At 40.4% G+C, this 19,154-nt stretch overlaps 1 long non-coding RNA gene across 1 annotated transcript in view; it reads right to left on the reverse strand.

The window, feature by feature from the left end:
- Window positions 1-1,984: 1,984 nt before the first annotated feature.
- LOC119154245 overlaps window positions 1,985-19,154 on the reverse strand; it is a 109,882-nt gene continuing 92,712 nt past the window's right edge. Inside the window, exon 4 of the long non-coding RNA XR_005106397.1 lies at window positions 1,985-2,066. This is a non-coding gene — a long non-coding RNA (uncharacterized LOC119154245). The remainder of the gene's footprint in view (window positions 2,067-19,154) is intronic.

Consider the following 19,154-nt stretch of genomic DNA (forward strand, 5'->3'; position numbering starts at 1 on the left):
CTAAGATGAGCCTAATAGGATCACCTTTAGAAAAGGATGCAATTTTGATCTTATTCTCAGGAAATCTTATTGAGCACCATTGCAAATGAATTCCAGGCAGTATTGGAGATGTGGGGAAACATTGAGGCGATACACCTGAAAGTTGTTTTGGCTTTAGGTTGTTTTTTTGGCTAGACAAAAAATGTGAAGTTTGGACTAGCTGGGGAGGAGAAAGGGAACTCCTGGCCTCTCTGCACTTGGAAACTGTTCCTGAGGACATCAGCCTGCCAGGCTTTTCTCTAGGTGACAGAAGTGCTGGGCTTTAACTTGTACGCATTGTGCTAAAGCAGCAATAAAACTGTGACAAGCTGACAAAAGCAGGTCAATTCACAGCTCAGGCTGACACCACTTTTTCAGCTCATATTGGTCGATTACCAGTCAAATTTCAGGTACAGGAGAAAGAGTGGAAGAAAAAGGCAGTATTGAGACACATCAAGATATGGCCATCACAGCTCACTTAGGGACCCAGGCAGTTCCACCCCTTCTGCTCTCTTTTTTGGCAGCCCTCACCGCTGCAGGTATGCATGTGACAGCTCGTGGGAGAAGCCCCTGCAGACATCCACAAACCAGACACCTAAGTAACCCCCAAACCAGACATGAGCAGGAGCCTGCAGAGGAGACCCCCGGCAGACGATGTGCGGCTGGGAATACCAGGACCAGCTTCCCAAGATGGGGCTGTGGAGGGCCCGGTGCTCACAGCCTACCCAGGCACTGGTTAGGCTAAGGGTAATTAACATGTTCCCATGTATGTCAGTGCCTGAGGATCTCTCACATGTGGAGTTTCTTTGCTTTCATCCTTCCCCACAATCCCAAAGGAAGGCAACCATTCATATAACATAATATCTCTGCTTTTAAGCTGGCGTGTTCATCCACTGATGCTTCTTTTTTCACCGTGTTCAAACTTCGGTTAAATTAATATTTTACAGTAAAAAACAAAAGCTAATCATATCATTACTGCATGAGAATAGCTGTGACTGACAACCCTTCTAAAAACACAAGCCCATGACTCAGTGCACACAGCACAATTTGTGAAGGGCAAAATGAAAACTGCCTGGAAAATAACTTCAAAGTAGAAGAGAAAAAAATGATACACAGTATAAGCGTTTAAGAGACAAGCAAAAACTTGCTAAACCCCCAAATACCATCTACTTCCCTGCTACAGGTTATTCAAAGGAAAGGAGGACACTGCATCCTCGCATTCAGATTTAACTACATTCCTATCTGTATCTTTACCTTTTTATCCAAATTTGTTTGCCCCACTTTTGCCATGCTGCCTACAGAGAAATTACTTGTATTCAGAGAGTATTTTTTCTTCTTTTGCATTATCAGAATCACCTGCTTGCCACAGCCTTATGAGCCCCCTCTTCTCAGAACTTCAGGGGTGATGGTGTTCAGGACCAGCCTTGGACGTCCGAGTCCTGCCTGGGTATTGCAGGCTTAACATCACAGAACCCCTTTCATAAATACACTTTCTGACTGGGAAACGTCTCACATACTATGGCTGCTGCTATAAAGTAATAACAAGTAAATCCAAGGAGCCTTTTGCCTTTTTAAGGGAAAAATATAACAAAACTCGCCTCAATTAAACAATGACTAAAACGCATAGTAGCTTCCTTCAGACAAGCCCAAAGCAAAGTTCAGAAAAGTAGCTTGCTTCATCCAAGGGACAAGAAATACTTACTCTTTCCCTGACTCATGCCATCAGTTCGATCATCAAACCTCTTTCTTTCACAATGAACAGGGGTTCAGGGATGGTTGTGGGAAATAAACCTTTGTATTAACCTGTTTTCTATACCAGGTATCTGCACTGGCAGCAACAATAGTAAGAGAAAGGATTAACCTGCTTCCCACAAAGCTTTCAGTGGTGCTTATGCTGATGTTTCTACCACAATACCAAGCAAAATTAATCTCATCATTACAAAGAAAAGAGATAATCAGCACTTACATTGTCTTCTATCCCTTTCAGGAAAGCTGAAACAGGTCGAGTCACAGTCCTAGCAGGAGAGCCCAAGATATCTGGGAAGTACCTGAAATAAAATAGATGAAAAGTTCTCAGGAAGGCAGTTCAGGCTCCTTCTGGAGCTCCAGAGGCTGGGCAGAGAGAGAGCAAGCAACAGGTGCATCTGTCAAGAGAAAATATAGTGATGGAGATACTGTGAGCTGGACATACAACTGAATCAGTGATACTTATTTTCTGAGTTCTGGGGATGAATTGCGATCACAAACAGTCCTTTCAATCCTACTTCGCAGGTACAAATGTAAGGTGAATCAGGTTTTATCTCATAGCTGAACAAACAGCTGAAACAGAGGAAAGTACTACAGACTTGGGTCCAAGTGCTGTGACGGTGTATGTAATTGCAGCTGTACTGGTTTTAACAGAATTCCACCTGTTTACATGAGCTGTTGTGTGTAGCTGTGCTTCTCCAAGTGGTTTTCCACGGTCAGGAGCTTATTAGGCATTCATAGTAATTGCAGCTGGTAGCATCGCCAACTCCTAATGCTGCCTGACACTCCCCAGTGATTCCAGTTGCTCTTAATTTCCCTAGATATTACTAATATTCAGGCTGCAATTGGTATCCTGGATATGTACCCCTTTGCTGAAATTGTCACCAAAACCAGATGCCCCTTCAAAGGATGAAATTAGAGAAAAATACACTGCTTTGCCTTTGTTCAATACATATATATCTTTCTTCTTCTTCTTTTTTTTTATTTCAGTATATGTTTTTGTTTGGTTTCTACCACCTACTCGCAGTGTTACACTCTTTCCACTACAGAAATTTCGCAATTTAGCAGAAGGAGAAAAAGAGGGGATGTCCCACTGTTAAGACTGTGGGCCTTGCTGCCCACTGAAGAGGATCATGTATCGATCTGCTCCTTATCAATTCTCCTCACACTGGAAGGAGTCTGGGTCTTATCTTTCCAGTTGGGCTGGGTTCCCTCTCATTTGATCACTGGAGGAAAACCTAAATATGGCCAAGGGGTGGGACAAGAACATCTTGTCCAGGATTGTTGAGGACTGTGCAGTAAGGCACATCTCAACAGCAACAGGGTGTCAGGTTATGGCCCTTAGTAAATTATTCATCACCAATGATTCACTAAGCTGTGTTAATCAACAGACATTACAATATGTCTGTAAAAAGATTCTTGTGACTGGTTAGGTAGGAGCACTCCCCTAGCTTTGCAAAAGTGTTCTACAGTTCCTATATATTTGACTTCATCTTCAAGAGGAGAGGGTAAAAATAGACAGTCTGCTAAAACAGATTTTATTATAAATTATTATTCTATAAAGTAATTGGAGAGATTATTAGAGATGATGATTACTTTGTGATTCTATCTAGAGAAATTATACTCAAGGCCTGCCAGCCTGTTTGATGGGACTGCATTTATTCCCTCTTTTGGGAACCACCCAGTATAGTGTGTGTTTCAAGTCCCGAGGAAGATGGTAGGCAGATATATGCCTCACTAGCCACAAAACAGCCTGAACACCTTTTTATTTTGGACCAGACTTTCATGGTGTAAACTGACATAGCTCCACCGATGCAGAATTTCAGGCAGATTTGAAAAAGTGCCAGTTCCTGTCCCTTTATTCCAGTGGGGCTGTGCTTACATCCACCAAAGCTGTGGTGATTTGCTTTTAAACATGCATGAAGCATTATTTCCCAGAAATAGTTCCCTTTGACTTTGGGCCTTTCAAAATAAAGTATCCAAAACCCTCAAAAGGTAAAAGAAAACAGAAGGCTAGAAGACAAATGACTTAATTCAGTGATATTAGAGATAGACATAGTGATAAAAGGAAACTTCAAAAAGGCTTGAGTGGAATTTAAGATAAATACATTAATTAAGATATAGTTAACACAGTAATCTAAAATTTCCTGGAGACTTAATGAGTTTGGAGCCACTAAAGCTGCACTAAGCACAGGAGACATAATCAGAATCAGAACTGACACACAGCTCAAAACCATTTCAATTATCTCTTTCACTTACATTAGCCAAAAAGACAGTAAACAGTCAATAGGATATAAGAAGCATAGTCAGGCAATATCAATGGGCACCGACAAAGGCCAGGTCATACAGTATACTGAGACGAGAGCTTGACCTTTGGAATTGAAATACAGGCATTTTAAGCTCCAGTGGAATATATCAGAATGGCCTTTTTCAACTGAAATGCATAAAAGGTCAAGGGGAGGTCATAGTTGGCTTTGGGTTCATCAGCACGGAGCATATCCCAGCCCTTTCTTTATTTATTCTCATTTAAAAAAAGGTTTTTCAAACCTCTCTGGCATGGCATAAATATTCATTCTCCAGAGCCAGATTTTCAGTTGGTGTAAAACAGGATAACTGCATTGAAATAAGGAACGTCTGCCAATTTATACCATCTCAGAATCTGGCCATCCTGTTCACATTCTTCTAAGATACAGAAATGGCAATTTTGAAACTTTTTCCTGGAGCAAATGCTTCCAACAATAATGATGCATGTTGAAATTTGAGACTTTGACATTTAAATTGTCTGGGGTTTTCTTTGAAAGGCATGGCAGGAGGTATCCTCCAGAAGAGCCAAGGAGAGAGTAAATACTGCAACAATCCAGTTTACTGTTTCTCTATGTGTTCACCCTTCAATAGCAGTTTTATGTCTTTTTCAATATTCCCACAATTCTTTTTAGACAGGCAAGAACTTTTCTGTTCCCTTATAAATTGCTTTGAAAATGGAGAAAGACGAAAAATAAAAGGGCCACTCACAAAGGACATTGCCACATTAACACAGCGAGGAGAGACCCCGTAGCCTGCAATAGGACTATGCATCCATAACAGGGCACCATTTTGCCTACCACACCTCACCAATTAATTACACAGAAACTAGATGAATATAGGGTGATCATCCAAAGTCAAATGAGAAGCCATCTTAATGAAACAAATATCCACAGTTACTTTATTTGAGGGTCAGTTAGTCTTTCTGAGGGAAAGAATGACATCACGTCCGACACTGTTCAGTGACTCTTTCCAAAGGATCACAAATTGCGTGCCTCACTGCCCAAACCCGGGTATTTCACATCCTACTTAGTGCACTAAGGTAATTTCTAAGATACTGGGAAAGAAAAAGTGCCTCCCTTTTTTAGGATAGAGAATTCATTTGAAAAAACAGAATAATATCAAATTTCTGCTGCCTTGGGTAACTATTTTTATCCTAAAATGGATAATAAAGAGGAGTTTTTATTTCTGTTTATTTTGTTTATGAAGAGTTTCAGATGACAGTATTAAACAATTTTCAGAGACTCTTGGGAAAAACAGCTCACCCCAGGTGGCATCGGTTTTCATGTGGCATTTCTTAGTCTTTATCCAATTTCACTTCTGTCCCTCAGCATGCAGGACAATCCACACAAAACAGTCAATATTTCTCCATATTGAGAGTCAATTCCAAGGAAGAAAATCTAATTTTATTTTTTATTTTATTTGTCTGTAATATGCTTATCCTTAAATGAACATTTTAGACACAGATTCCAAATTATGCATTCATTGGAAAGATTAACTCTGATTAACAAATTCATGCTAAACAACTGTGTTTAATTGGATTTTTTAAAGTAGCTAAATGTGAATGCTTCTCAGTACTTCTATGTGGAAAACAAAACAAAAAGTAATTTTAAAATATTTAATGAGGAACAAACTCTGTGCTGATGACCTATCGTCATTGGTGATGTAGCCTTCTTCCCTACATTCCCCTGCATGTAAAGTTCCCCTAATCTAGTCCTAATAATGGTTAAAGTTATCTGTCTAATCAAACTAATTAGCACTGGTGAACGGAGACATAATCATAATAGAAAGCAAATGCCAGTTTTACAAAACGAAAACGCCATATGTGCAGTAATTAGTGAACCACAGGCACTTTTTATAAATCATATTTATTAGTTCGTAAACAAATCAAATCCTAAATGAAATGAAAGTTACCATTAACAAACACCAATGAATAAACAGATACAATGACTAGCCCTGCTGGGTGCATTGTTCAAGAAGTTGTGTATGGGCACCTCCCTCTTCTGAAAGCTCCTTCAGAGGTGTCCAAGGTGGTTTACAGAGTACTTTGTGTCATCTTCTTTAAGTCACAGCATGGATGTATTAGCTGATCTAGGGAAGCTCCGGTTTGATCGGATGGGCTGTACTTGTCTGGAGACCAGATGGTCATAAATTAGGATATTCAGGTTACATCCATGACGAAAAAAATAGTACTGATAAGTACTCCACCGTGTTCTACAGTAGACCAGGTTTCACCAGAAATTTATTGTAGATTTTGTCACCTCACATAAATAATGATACAGTATGAAATACATTTAATGGCAATCCCCTCCACCCCACTCCAAAAATTGCCAAAACACATGAACCTGTGCTTGGCTTTAAAACCCAAATCACCTTCCTTTTACTGATGGTGGTCAGGTCATTCCTTAAAGGCAATTATAAGAAAAGACAAAAAAGGATTTGTAATGAGAACATTTTTGCAGGTTATAAATTCTCCTAAAACTCAGCTTAAAGGAGTTTCAATTACACACTGATCACTTCTTTCTCACTAAGCAGCTCAGTATGCGGCTGATAAAACCTAGCCAGCAGAGGTACACTTTCAGCTGGCTTCAGGCTGAACATACGTAGAGATATTTTACACCTCAGACACAGAGCTTAAATATATAGTATTGGAGAGACACGCAGCCCAAATATGTAGTATTGGAGGCTCAGATTGAAAAATCTGACTCGATACTCATAGGAAGACTTAGTGAAAATTAAGAAGGTTTGTAATAAATAGCACATATCATTACATATCTGATCACAATTTTCATGGCTTTCCTCTCCTGCAGAAAATACTGGCAGCAGAAAAATGTTGAATAGAGATATTTTTGGAGGTACAAAACCTCCTTCATTCCTCTAGCTGTTAAAATAATCTATAGGCTGAGACCTCTTCTTACATTAAGTGCTCTTGGATTTAACACATCTTGGCTATTTCCAAGCTTGGGGCAGAGACCAGCTTTCCTTTCTATGGTTTTGCTTGAAACACTGCAGAACTTGATCTTCTGGGTGTTCTTGAACCTTTTTGCTCTTGAGAAAATGGAGCCTTTGACTCCTACAGCTTCTGCCGACCAGATCGGACCATGAATTTTCCTAAGTCTGCAGATACTCAGATTTGAGTCTTAGCTTAGTCGCATCCTTCTTTTCGAGTTGATAGTATAATCTGGTGTGCAGCCTGTTTCTAAGCATTGCTTCACATGTACTCTGAGGTCATGGCATGATACGCGCTCAAATCCCCACTTTTCGAGGTGAGAACACAGCGTGAACTTGGGAAGTAGAAGTACAAACTGACTTTTCTGTAAGTGGTAAGTCATACTATTCCCTTTGGTGCTCATTTTGAAAACATTAATTAGAGTGGGTATTTAATATGACTCTCCTGTAGTATGTACGTAAATAGCTCAAACTAATCTTACCCCGCCCCAGCAATTCCAATGTATGCTGTAACAATGTCTGAGACATTAACAGTGAATTAATTATAATTGTGCAGTGGCGCCTGGCCACTTTGCTTTCTGTCTAGTTTATCTTTATTCTAGACTAAAGAAAACAACAATGAAAGAACAAACATGCAGTAAAATCTGTGCAAGAGATAGAAAGCAGAGTATCCCCATTTTGGTTCTCCTTTTGGCTATACCCCCTATCCGGGCGGGAAGCATGCTTTTTACATTAAAAAGTGTAACACCGAGAAAACAGACCCAAAGCTGCAAGCATGCTGTGCATTTAAATTTGATCCCTTTTTTGTTTGTTTATTTTCCTGTACTTCTTTGGATTGGAAAGGAAGCTTAAGAATTGCAGTGCAGAAACAAAGGCCATTTTCATTGTATATTTGGCCTGGTCAAGACTAAGAGGTAATATCAATACTGTGAAAAAGCCTAAGCAGGCACGTGTTTTTCCCAAAACAGCTGAAATGAATCCACACAAATCATCTGAATACCTGTGGATTTTCCAAAACAGAGCATTACCAACCATACATGGTCCAAAATAGCCACTCAATATTCCAAAAAAACCTATGCCATTGCCTTTAAAATTATTATATTTTAAAATAACAATAACACAGCATTCTTCCTTTGTTTTTCATCATCTGAGCTCTTTGGGCACTTTCATTTATTTACACATTCAAGCAAAGGCTTTCAGGAAATCTCTTCTTTCCAAGACCTGGAGCTGTAGAACCCTTCCCCAGTCTCCATCACAGGCTCTGGAATAAAATCACGAAAGGTTGACTACTGCAGAGCGCACTGATGCCTCCCAGCTCGGCTGGATGGCTGCGGTTGGCAGAATTGCCATGGTAGACAGCCCGCAGGGCCTCACAGGTTTTATCAATCTGGGGTGGGATTTTCACACTAGCTGGTAACAGCCAGAGCTAAGGTTAGTCCTAGCTGCATTGGAAGAACATGATTTCAAAACCCTTGCTCTCCCTTAAATAGGTGCGTTGAATCTGTTTGTCATGGAGCACAGGAGGGAGAGAAAGATCTCTGACATGCCAGAGAAAAGGAGGTGTGGGGAACCTTTGTGGAGAAAGTAGAAAAAAAGGGTAAGTCACTTGCACAAACACTCACTGGTTCTAGCCAGTCAAGCCCCTCCCTCCACAGCACTCAAATGTTATCAGCTCTCTATTTTACTGTTTCTGGAGAACAGTTTTAGCCTCTTTTCTGTGCAGAAGGTATAAAAAGCAACCTGAACTCCCACTGGAAGTGCAATTCCAGAAAAAAATTACAGGATACCCACCCAGTACTGCAATGCTAAAGGAGGACCAGCCCTGTTCCCGCTGAAGATTCAAGGGGGATTTGTTAGTGACTAACATGAGCTGGAACAGGGGAGATACCTGACTCTGCAATGACTACCAGAGGCAGTGAAAAAAACCCTGTTGATTTAAATAGCCATTAACTGTTTAACTAACTAAATAGGCTTTATGGCTGCTTCGCATTAAAGCTGGTAGATATGTGATCTGACCCCAGCATTGTAAACAGCAAGACAGAGCTTTAATTTGCTTATTCTTTGAAGACTGGCCTTTTAGTGTTCTAATAAAGCAGTAGTCTAATCTACACAGGATAAACTACAGTACGTTTTAAATAATGATACTGCATGGTTAAACAGCCATTGCTGTAGGAGGACAAAGACCAAAAAGATTAGTTCATACTAAATATTTCTCTTAAGCCATGCTGTTTTCCCCTCCTAATTTGGTTTCCTTACAACAAACTTTGCCTTCACAATTATTCCCTTGATTACTGTAAGAGTGCCAACATAATTTAGTATTTGGGGCTTGTACACAGAGTCTGGCAAAAACCTGACTCAAGCAAGTTTTGCTGCAGATTGGAGATTCGGCTTACTGCACAGAAAGCAGTTTTCTATTTGAAAACTATTAAAGTATATGAAGAGTAATTAAAAGCATCAATTAAGAATGTGAAATACAAATAATTTTATATTAGCCAGAAAACTTATTCTGACATACTAAAATGGATGCTTAAAAGAAACTGCAATGTAGGCTGCCACTTCTTCAGAGCTCTAAAATACTGCCAAGTGATGTCTAAATGTATCATTTGATGTGGTATTTATAGGAAATTAGTTTATTCTTACACTTTATATTAGTGTTATACACTGTCATAATGTTCATCTGTATGAAGATATCCAGAAGTGCCGCTGCTATGCTAACAGTTACACTTAATTCTGCAAACTAACTTGTCTTTCTATGTGTGTGAAAAAGATACAACCTGACATACCCTACACTCCAGTTTTCCCATGCCAAAAAAAAAAAAAGGGCAACAGCGATATCAGTTGCCCCCATGCTTTGACACATTTTTCTGAAATAATTGATTTTCACTGTGAAACAGTAACCATTTAACTGGTATTTCATCTTGAAGTTAATCTGTGAGAATTATGAATATATTTAATGGCTCTATGGCAGGAATTTCCTGTTTTACAAATGGTTGTGTAGCATTTTCCTATGAAGAGTCATTGCAGAGGGCTGGACTCCCTCGTTCTGCACAATTGCATTCAAAGAACACCAGATACACTTTGCACTGGTCTTTGGCAGAATGCAGCAAAGCACACAGTTCCTGCCATCTCACACACAATTGCTCAATAAGGCTATGAATGACGTTTTCATGGAAAATGAGAGTTAGAATAAACTTCAGTCAAACTAACCTTGCTCTTCTTTGCAAGTTGCTGCTATTAGTCTCAAATCTGATGCTCCATGTCAAGATGTTCTCTATTCATCACATTGCTGGCACCAACACACAATTCTGGGGAGGAGGAGGCACAAAAGAAAATTCTGGATCACTTCAGGCCAAAATGAGAATAACTTCTCCTAGCATGTGTGCACACACATATGCAGCATTGAGAGACAGAGCGAGCTGGTGTTGGGAAACGCAGGATACCAGTTGCCTTCTGGCACTCACCCTTTGTTAAGGTTCTGCTCAGCAAAATAAGTACTCTTCTGTTTGTCTTCAAAAACAAAGAATTCTTTATGGAAATGAAGTGGAGCAATTTCTTTTGTACCAAAAGACAAAACGGCAGTAGCCTGAACTATACATCAAAAAAGGAAGGTCACAATACAAAAAACGGACGCACTGAAGGATTGGCCCTGCAACATATGGCATCACATCCATGGAATAGTTCTAAGGATTTATCACCAACCGATATATAAAAGGGACAGTGAAGCTTTCCCTAAAGTTGTTAACAGTTGATCTTTCTCAGGGTAAGCTTTTTTGGTCCTCATGAATTAAGAAATTACTCAAGGAGGAAATATATACAAAGTGATCCCTCATATTGATGTGGCAGAACAAATGCTGGGGACTGCGTATCTCACCTACGAATGTTATATGAATACTTATATCCATGTTATATGGATACTATACAAGGAAAAATAATAAGTACTGTCTTTGCTTTTTAAGATAAAGGTACAATTTTTCAAGAACAAGAAGATGACATATAGCCCTGTCATCTGATCTAGTAACTGCACGATAACACCTTGTCCCAAGAAGACCTTGGGAACAGACTCAGGTTCAAAAGGCTGACTGTTCTTCAGACCCTTTCAGGAAGACACCAACACACACATCCCCTTGCCATGTGTCATGCCCTGCCCTCCACCCACAGTCAGCCATCTCAGAGGCTCAGGCCAAGGCAGGGGCTCTTGCCTGGGAGTGCAACCTCTCAGATGCCAGATAAAACACAATAAGCAGGAACGAGCAGCTGGTATGTACTCATTGGTGACTTGTTGAATCCAAGCAGGGGCATGAAAAGAGGAATTAGGGATAAGAATGGCCTGAGAAAAGTAGTATCTTCAGAACTCCAGTAGAACTGAGGAGTACAGCTGACTTGGAATACTGTATTTTGGGCACCAAGAGATTTGGGGTCTTCACCAAAGAAATATGCCATTGCATCGAGGCAGACCAATAATTTCAGGTAAGTTACAGCAAACACATCCTGAAAAGCCAGTTGGATAAGCCTCAATTCAAAGATACTGTAACATGCTTCTTTATAGCTCACTTTCCCTCTGCACCTACCTGTGCAGGTAGGCACCTACCTATTCCTCATTTTTGATTACATGATCATGCTCACCTTGAAAAGCCTTATTCTCACTTGCTGAGTTTAACCCTTTATGATTCCTGCTGTAGCTATGTAACAAGATAATGTGACATATCTTTCTGGAAGAAAATGGAGCTATAAAAAGGGATGGTTTATCCCTTTGTAAGCTCACAAAGTGAACAATCTAAATTGTGAACCCAAATCCTAACCCACCCCTACTCAAAGTGTGGTAGCAGCAGGTAAAGTCCTCATCTACCTCCCTTGCAAATTACAGTCAATTGTATTAAAATACATTTTAGAAACACATACGCTGGATCACCTGAAGAACAGCAGTCTCAGCTCACTTGTATTTTTAAGCAAGATACGACCGTAAATCTTCCATCCAGAAGAGTAATGTGTTAACCCACTGTGCCACCTAATCCCTAAGAGTCTCATTTTGATTGTACAAAAATAATTTAGGGATCTAACAGTTTAAAACTGTCTTTTCTGGTGCCTAAGTGCTTCATTTTAATAGATATTAGCTGTTAAAGATACTCATTTTAACAAGGACATTTACTGCTTTAACCATTCTATCATAGAGCACAAGTGCATCACTTTGCAGGATAGTACTGTTTAAAAAATAATCTACCTGCTTTAATGCATATTGGAGTGTATTAGTTGATGTTGAATTAGGTCATTTTAACCCTTCAGCTTTTTTCAGGAGCATGAATACATTTCAGACCTTTTTAGTTCTGAATGTTGAATTAGAAGATTTTTCCACACAATTATAATATTCACTTACATCTCCCCTTCCATTTAAATTTCTTTCCATTAATTCCTTTCAATTAATTAAGCCTCACAACATCACCACAAAGAGTTTAAGAGCTACCATTCCCCAATTTGGGGTTGCAGGCATAATCCATTCGAGATGGATGGAAAAACTCCTACTGTTTTGAAGCAGGCCGAAGAACTAGGCTTTTTCATAACACAGAAAAGACTCCCATCAATTTACAAGGGAACTGGGTTGGGAAACAGGTGACTGAATCAAAGCCACATACCGCCACACGGAATCATAAACCTTCTGAGAGATCCCAGATGCACAGATTCCTGTGCATCTGTAACCACAGACCCACCCTTCTTTTGAAACAAAATCATGAGACAGCAGATGATGAAGAAAGTGTCAACGGGCTGTATAAACATGCACTGGAAATCTAAGAAGCTGATTCCTCCTTTGCTGCTGAAGGCAGAAGAATTGCCATGCTAGATCAAACAGCAAATCCAATTAACACAGTATCTCCTCTTTCATAGTGGCCAGCTCTTAGGAAAGAATATAAGAATTACGTTACGCCATCCACTCTTCTCAAAACTAAAAATTTAAACACCTTCCTGAGCCAGATCTCGTATCCAGACCAAGTACCTTTAAACAACCTTGCAGCCTTTTCTGTTTTGTCTCCACTACAGCTTGAAATGGAGGGTTTGGAAAACAAATGAGGGTACGGGGCTCCCTGAGCAAGGTGGAGCCTCGGCCCTACATAGAAGTGAGCACTGTCCATCAGTGACTGGAGGTCAGCCTCTCCCTACATGCTGTAGAGATAATCCATGGGGATTGATGCTGTCTCTCTGGGAGCGACTGGCGCAGGGCATTATGCTTCTGTGCGAGGCTGTGCCTCTCCATTTCCCACTGAATTCTTGCAGGTAGGGGAGTCGCTGCCATCCCCAGTGGCAGAAGTCCAGCCCAGTGAGAGACCTCAAGGAAGCTTGTGGAAGCTGAAAGGTTGTCTTCGCCCAAAAGCCCAATGGTACCCACACACTGAAGCAGGTTGCTGTTGAGCTGCTGACTGGAGGCATCTCACATGACTTCAAAGCAGTGGAGCTCACCACTATTTGCAGACAAGTTGGGCAGCCATTCGCCAATAACGTGTCCAGAGGGGCCTGGATGAAACAAGGAAGAGGCAGCACGCAGGGCTGCATGCGTTCCAGACTTCTGCTTGCATCTCTTTGAGATGAGTGACGAAAACTACTTCAGAGAGGTCCTGAAACCTGGTTATGTCACCAATTTACACAGTGGAATAAATATTTTCTGTTTACTACTCTTTGCTTGATAATTTGTACAATTCTCCTTGCTTTCCCAGCTGCCGCTGAGCAATAAGTAGCTATTTTTAGAGAACTAATCACTGTGACTCCACACTATTTCTTTTGAGTTGTAAAAACTCATTTACCCTTGCTTAATTTTACACAGTGTGTTGTGTATATATTGTCAGAGATCTTATTTTCCAGTGGGCATTACTTTGATCATATTGCCATTGAATTTCTCTGCCATTTTAGTTACCCACTAATGGGAATGTCACACTCATTAGGTAACAGGACATCATCCTTCCACAGCTTCTCGTAGCTTGTACTTGACTCTCTTCCTATATGATCACATTCTGTAGATTTTAATGGCTGCAGTGTTCGAGATTTTACTGCATTGCTTAGGACTCAGGAGAAAGACATCTCTCTGGATGGGGTGTATTCTCTGCAGGTGTAAAGTTTGATAAAGGTGTCCGTGTTTTTTGAATATTGCATGTTATGTCTGAACTACCTTATGAGGAACACAGCATAAATGGTGATTTAAATACAGGTGTCTGAAAACTATCAGATTAATAGCTAAAACCAGTCTTCTATCAGTCTGTCTAGCACATTGAGTTTCTTCAGAGATTGTTATGCTTTTTCAGGGGAGCAAGAGAAAGTAGGCAGGACCACAGAGCACATCAGATATATTATTGCTTAGTAACTAGAGGTTAATAAAGCCATTTTCCAGATACAGAATTAAGAAGAGATTAAAAAGTCATCTTCTTATCCTGAAAATGATGTAACACTGTGTGCAAAATTCAAGGTTTGACACAAGGGTACAATAACACATGAAAAGATAATATGTCAAGACCACCTCAGGAAAGAGTTTCTTGTTATAGGAGCACATGCTTCATTTTATCACTTGCTAAAGCACCTCTTCTTTTCTGAATAGCAACAGATTTAAGTGTCTGATGTAGTCTCCTGAATAAGACGTTCTAATGCCAATTTAGTTCAATTCATTGGGTCTGAGGCTGCTTACCTGAAACAAGATACCGACACATTTGCATGTAATAAATGACAGCTTGAGCGTCTGCAGAGTAAAATGCTGGCCTGCTGATAGGATGCAATTAAGACAAAAAGAACCCGGGGATACTTCTTCCTCCAGCAGACCATGCAAAACTAAACAGGAAATGGGCTCAGATTTCCACCAGAAAGCTGAGTATCGCACCAGCTAACATCCATTAGTATTCACAGGGGTTTAGCAAGCTCAGAGCTCTCTGCAAGGGGTGCTGGGCACCCACGGGTGAAGCTGGATAAAAGAGGTAGTATCCTCCTATGGAGCACAGAAGAGTTGCTCCTAGGAGCCACCATTTCCTTTGTGAACTGGAATTAATTATCCAAATGGGTCACGTAGGACAACAATAAAACCATGAACAAAATAACATGCAAACAAATGGAAAATTAAAAACTAGAAATGTACCATCATAGAGTTCTCTGGGTGTGTTTGTGAATATGTTATGTATGAAGTTCTGAAGACTAGATATAAAATTTGTTAGGTAATTAAAACAGGCTATAATTGAAAGAACTTTATGCTACAAAAAATAGCACATGCTACAAAAATTGCAGGGCCATCACTCTGGGTGTATTAAACTATTGACAAAGTGCCTGAAGCACCAGCTTTTGGATTAATAACTTTGCGTAGGCTTGTTTCAGACACAAGGTGTGACGGCTGGGTTGTTGTCCTAAGGAGCTGATAACAGGCAACACACTTTGAATTTCCCTGTACTTCATCAGGGCAAGACGTGAAAAACAAAGCCATCCTAAGACTGACCTGTCATAGGGTTTCTGAAGTGTTTACTATGGTCAGGCCACACAATTTCCAACCTTATATGAGAAGGAATGTCCAGGTGACAAAAATAACCCTCTCGATAGCCTGTATCATGTCACAAAACAGAAGAGTTAAGCTCAAAGTGAAACTGCCCAACTTCGACTTTTGTTTCCCATCTGGGTTTTTGAGAAAGAAAGAAAATCAAAAGCCTGACAACTGACCACAAGGGATGTCCATATATCTCTGCTGAGGGAATGGCAGGGTTTCAGGGACAGGACATTTCACCCATCTAACCAGCAGACCTAAATCTAAACCTTACTAATAGCAATTTGGGGTCAGTCACTGTGCTGTGGGTTTTTTTGTCCCTTGTCTACCTAAGTAACAAAACATGAACACAATGAGACCTCAAACTGCTGATGTTTTTGGTGATTATGAACAAAAGTAAACCATGTGATTTGCCCTCAAAACTCAACTAATGACTCAGAGTCTCCGCTTCCTTCAACAGGGACTTCTTGCATCCAGGGATGCAACAGCCACTGGAGATACTTGGCTATATGAATGTATCTCGCTCTTGCTAGGACCACTTTCCACCAAAAACATGCTAAACTTTTCTTTTTACAGTTCCCTGGACCAGAACTGTCTTTCACCATAGCCCTTCAGCTCGCAAGCTTTTTGGTGCCAGGATCCTGTAACACTTTCTGTGAGCAAAAGCCAGTGTCAGCCAGGTATGTGTGAATATACAGCACAGATTTTCAAATTCCTTGACAATGGTATCCACAGTGCTATTGCCTTGTGTCCCTCCAGTTATGACACTGAGGTTGCTAATGTGGTCGTTCCTGTAGAACTCATACCCGATTAGCTGGAAGAACAGATGAGCTGCTTCTAAAATTTGCATTACCCATTTCCACCTGTGAGAATAATACCATCAGCTCGTCAATTACTCATGGAGATCCAAGTTTGAACTCCAGATCCAAATCTTTTTACAAGCAGTACGTTTAGCAAATCAGTAGGGCACCCTGCAAAAATGCAAGTAAACTGGAGTTGGAGAAAACATCTGTCTCTGATGTGCACAATTGTGATGCTTTATGTCAGTTTGCATCAGTCAAGCTTGCAGTTTAACTCTGTTTCAGGGGTTTTTTTTACATGCATCAAAAGGTTTGTCATTTTTCTATGATTTAGGTAAAGCTAGGTTAGGTAGTAAAATTCTGTGGGCTGGCAAGCACTGAAGCAAACCTCAGCTTTTAGCTTTATGTTCCCAGCTGCCTGTGTTTCCAGTGGGTAGTGTGTCATATGTCTAAAGAAAATGAATGCTAATGAAATAGAAAGTGGTGAAAAGCTGCTATAATGGTAGAAAGTTACTCAGCTAATAGAACAGGTTCTGATAGAGGCAACTCATATAGCTTTCCCAGAGCTCTGAAAAATAGTTATTTAAATATTTATATGAGCAAAGAGCGGAGAACTGGGGGTGGAAACAGGGGATCCATTTGCAAGTCTGCTGTACAAGGGATCTTCTGGAGGCTACCTAACGCACACTTCCACTGCCTTGTAGGTACAAGGGGAAAACTCCTCCACTATTCCCTAGCTCAGAAAACAGCTTGCTGAAACACACTTCTGTATTATATTAGTGGCCCAGTAATGGATTTTGAACTATGTCTCTTCGACGGAAATCGTTCTTTTCCTCCAGCTGGAAGGCAAAAGTATTATGCCTGCTTCAGCCCAGAACTGTCATCACATAGGAACTGACCCCAGACTTTTCAGAAAATTCATAGATTCCATCAGCTTTTTTATTAAAATGTCACATTCTTCCACTCTTAAACATTTCACTAAATGCAAGAGCCACAGGGGGCAAAATGTTTGCCTCGGCAAAGCCAAGACAGGATTAAAACCCTAGAGCCTGTTCAAATCAACAGAACTGTTTTCATTTCACTAAGGGGATGGCAATGGGGAGGTAAAATTGCAACTATTTTGCCAATGCTTTTCCTAAGGATTTTTTTTAATTGAAAACTTGAAAATCTGACTCATTTTCATAACTGACATACACATGAGCATACGGTTAAGCGAGAGTCAACTTTCCAGTCAACTCTCTAGGTCTCCAGAGGTCTGCCACCTTCAGCCAGTAGTTTTTGGAGGATGATGTTTCATTAGTGGATCAAATCCAGACTTGAACTTGAATCCAGCTGGCACACATGAGGCCCTTCAAGCTGACAAGCTGTTCCTTGGAGCGTTAGCAATTCTTTCTTCTCCTGCACTAGCTTTAAAGCCAAACACTGGCAGTATGATGGACTATTTCATCACGGTATTTCACAATGATGTTATAACACCCACATTTCTGAACAGGAACGCATGGAGCTCCAGGAAATTCTGCATCAAAGCTCAGCCTGAGCAGTTATTGATAAGCATCTTCCCACATGAGTCAGGCCCGCTTGTCCTCTGAGAGCTCAGGAAAACTGCTCTATCCACCCCTGTCTCGCTATGCAGTCTGGCTGAGCCCCCCTCTCCTCCCCTGTGAACACCAGCTCAGACTTTTCTCGGCTCCTTGTGCAGTTTCATTCTGAAGAGCCACTGTAATCTGGTGCCAAAGTTCATGGGCAGATACTGCCCCAGGCTGCTAATAGCTGTAAAGTTTCTTCTCACACCCTTCTCAAGAGCTTATTTATGACTAAGCAAATCTTACTTTCAGGAGAGAGATATGTCATACTTCATTGCTTGTGTAGCTCCCCACCACTACCTTCAGTGAGGAATACAACAGACTAAAAAAACCCCAAACCTCATCCCATTTTTTCTATGTGTTTGGGTTTACAAACCACAAAAATCCTTGCTTTTAAGTACAACATATTATATAAAGAAGTAGGTAATGATGGCCTGTCCTCAAGGTGCAGTACTCCACATGCATCGATTACAAAGAAAGGCTTATTCTAACAAAGTGACCCCTTGCATGCTTGTATTTTTTCTGTCTTAAAATGGTGGCACAGCACTTCCTGCACATCGATAACTAAAATGACAGATTAGAGCTGAGATTCAGTTTCTGGTGATAATTGTCCAGCGCCAACTGCCTTCTAGGTCAGCAGCAGCCTTCACACTCAAAAAACAATTCACACAAATACTGGGTTGCTCACTGGTAGTGAAGAAGCATTTCATGAACTTTGAAAGTAAAGACAGAGCTTCAGGGTTTCAGTCCAGGTCCAAAATTTATGATGTTTTCTGTGCATCACAGTGCAAGGGTGTGTAAGCCAGTCTTAATGGAAAAGCTTTGGTGGCATTCTAGTTAGCTTTGATTTAAAGCTTAATTTAGGTCCTGAAAAGGGTTAGTGCATCTTTACAGCCATCTTGTAATTCTCCAAGAGTCCTGCCATGAAGTTAGCCAAGTCTACATTTCAACACGGCAGGGTCACTTTCAGATCAAAGAGGTACTCAGACAACTACCAAAATCCACTGAGAAAAGGCTTACACCCTGTCCAAAAATCTACCAAAATGGAGACAGGCAATTCACGTTACTATTTAAGCGCATTCAAAGGAGATGTAATGAAAATAATGTGTCGTATATATGTATGTATATATAGTCCCTCACGATATTAAATGAAAACTGAAATTCTAGGTTGAAAGCGGATCTAACTAAATATTTAAAATTGAATATTAGAGCTGAGAGAATAATTGGAAGCAAATAATTCACCCAAAGAATTTAGCTTCTTTT

The sequence above is a fragment of the Falco rusticolus genome, chromosome 10 (assembly GCF_015220075.1).
Source record: "Falco rusticolus isolate bFalRus1 chromosome 10, bFalRus1.pri, whole genome shotgun sequence".
NCBI classification, from domain to species: Eukaryota; Metazoa; Chordata; class Aves; order Falconiformes; family Falconidae; genus Falco; species Falco rusticolus.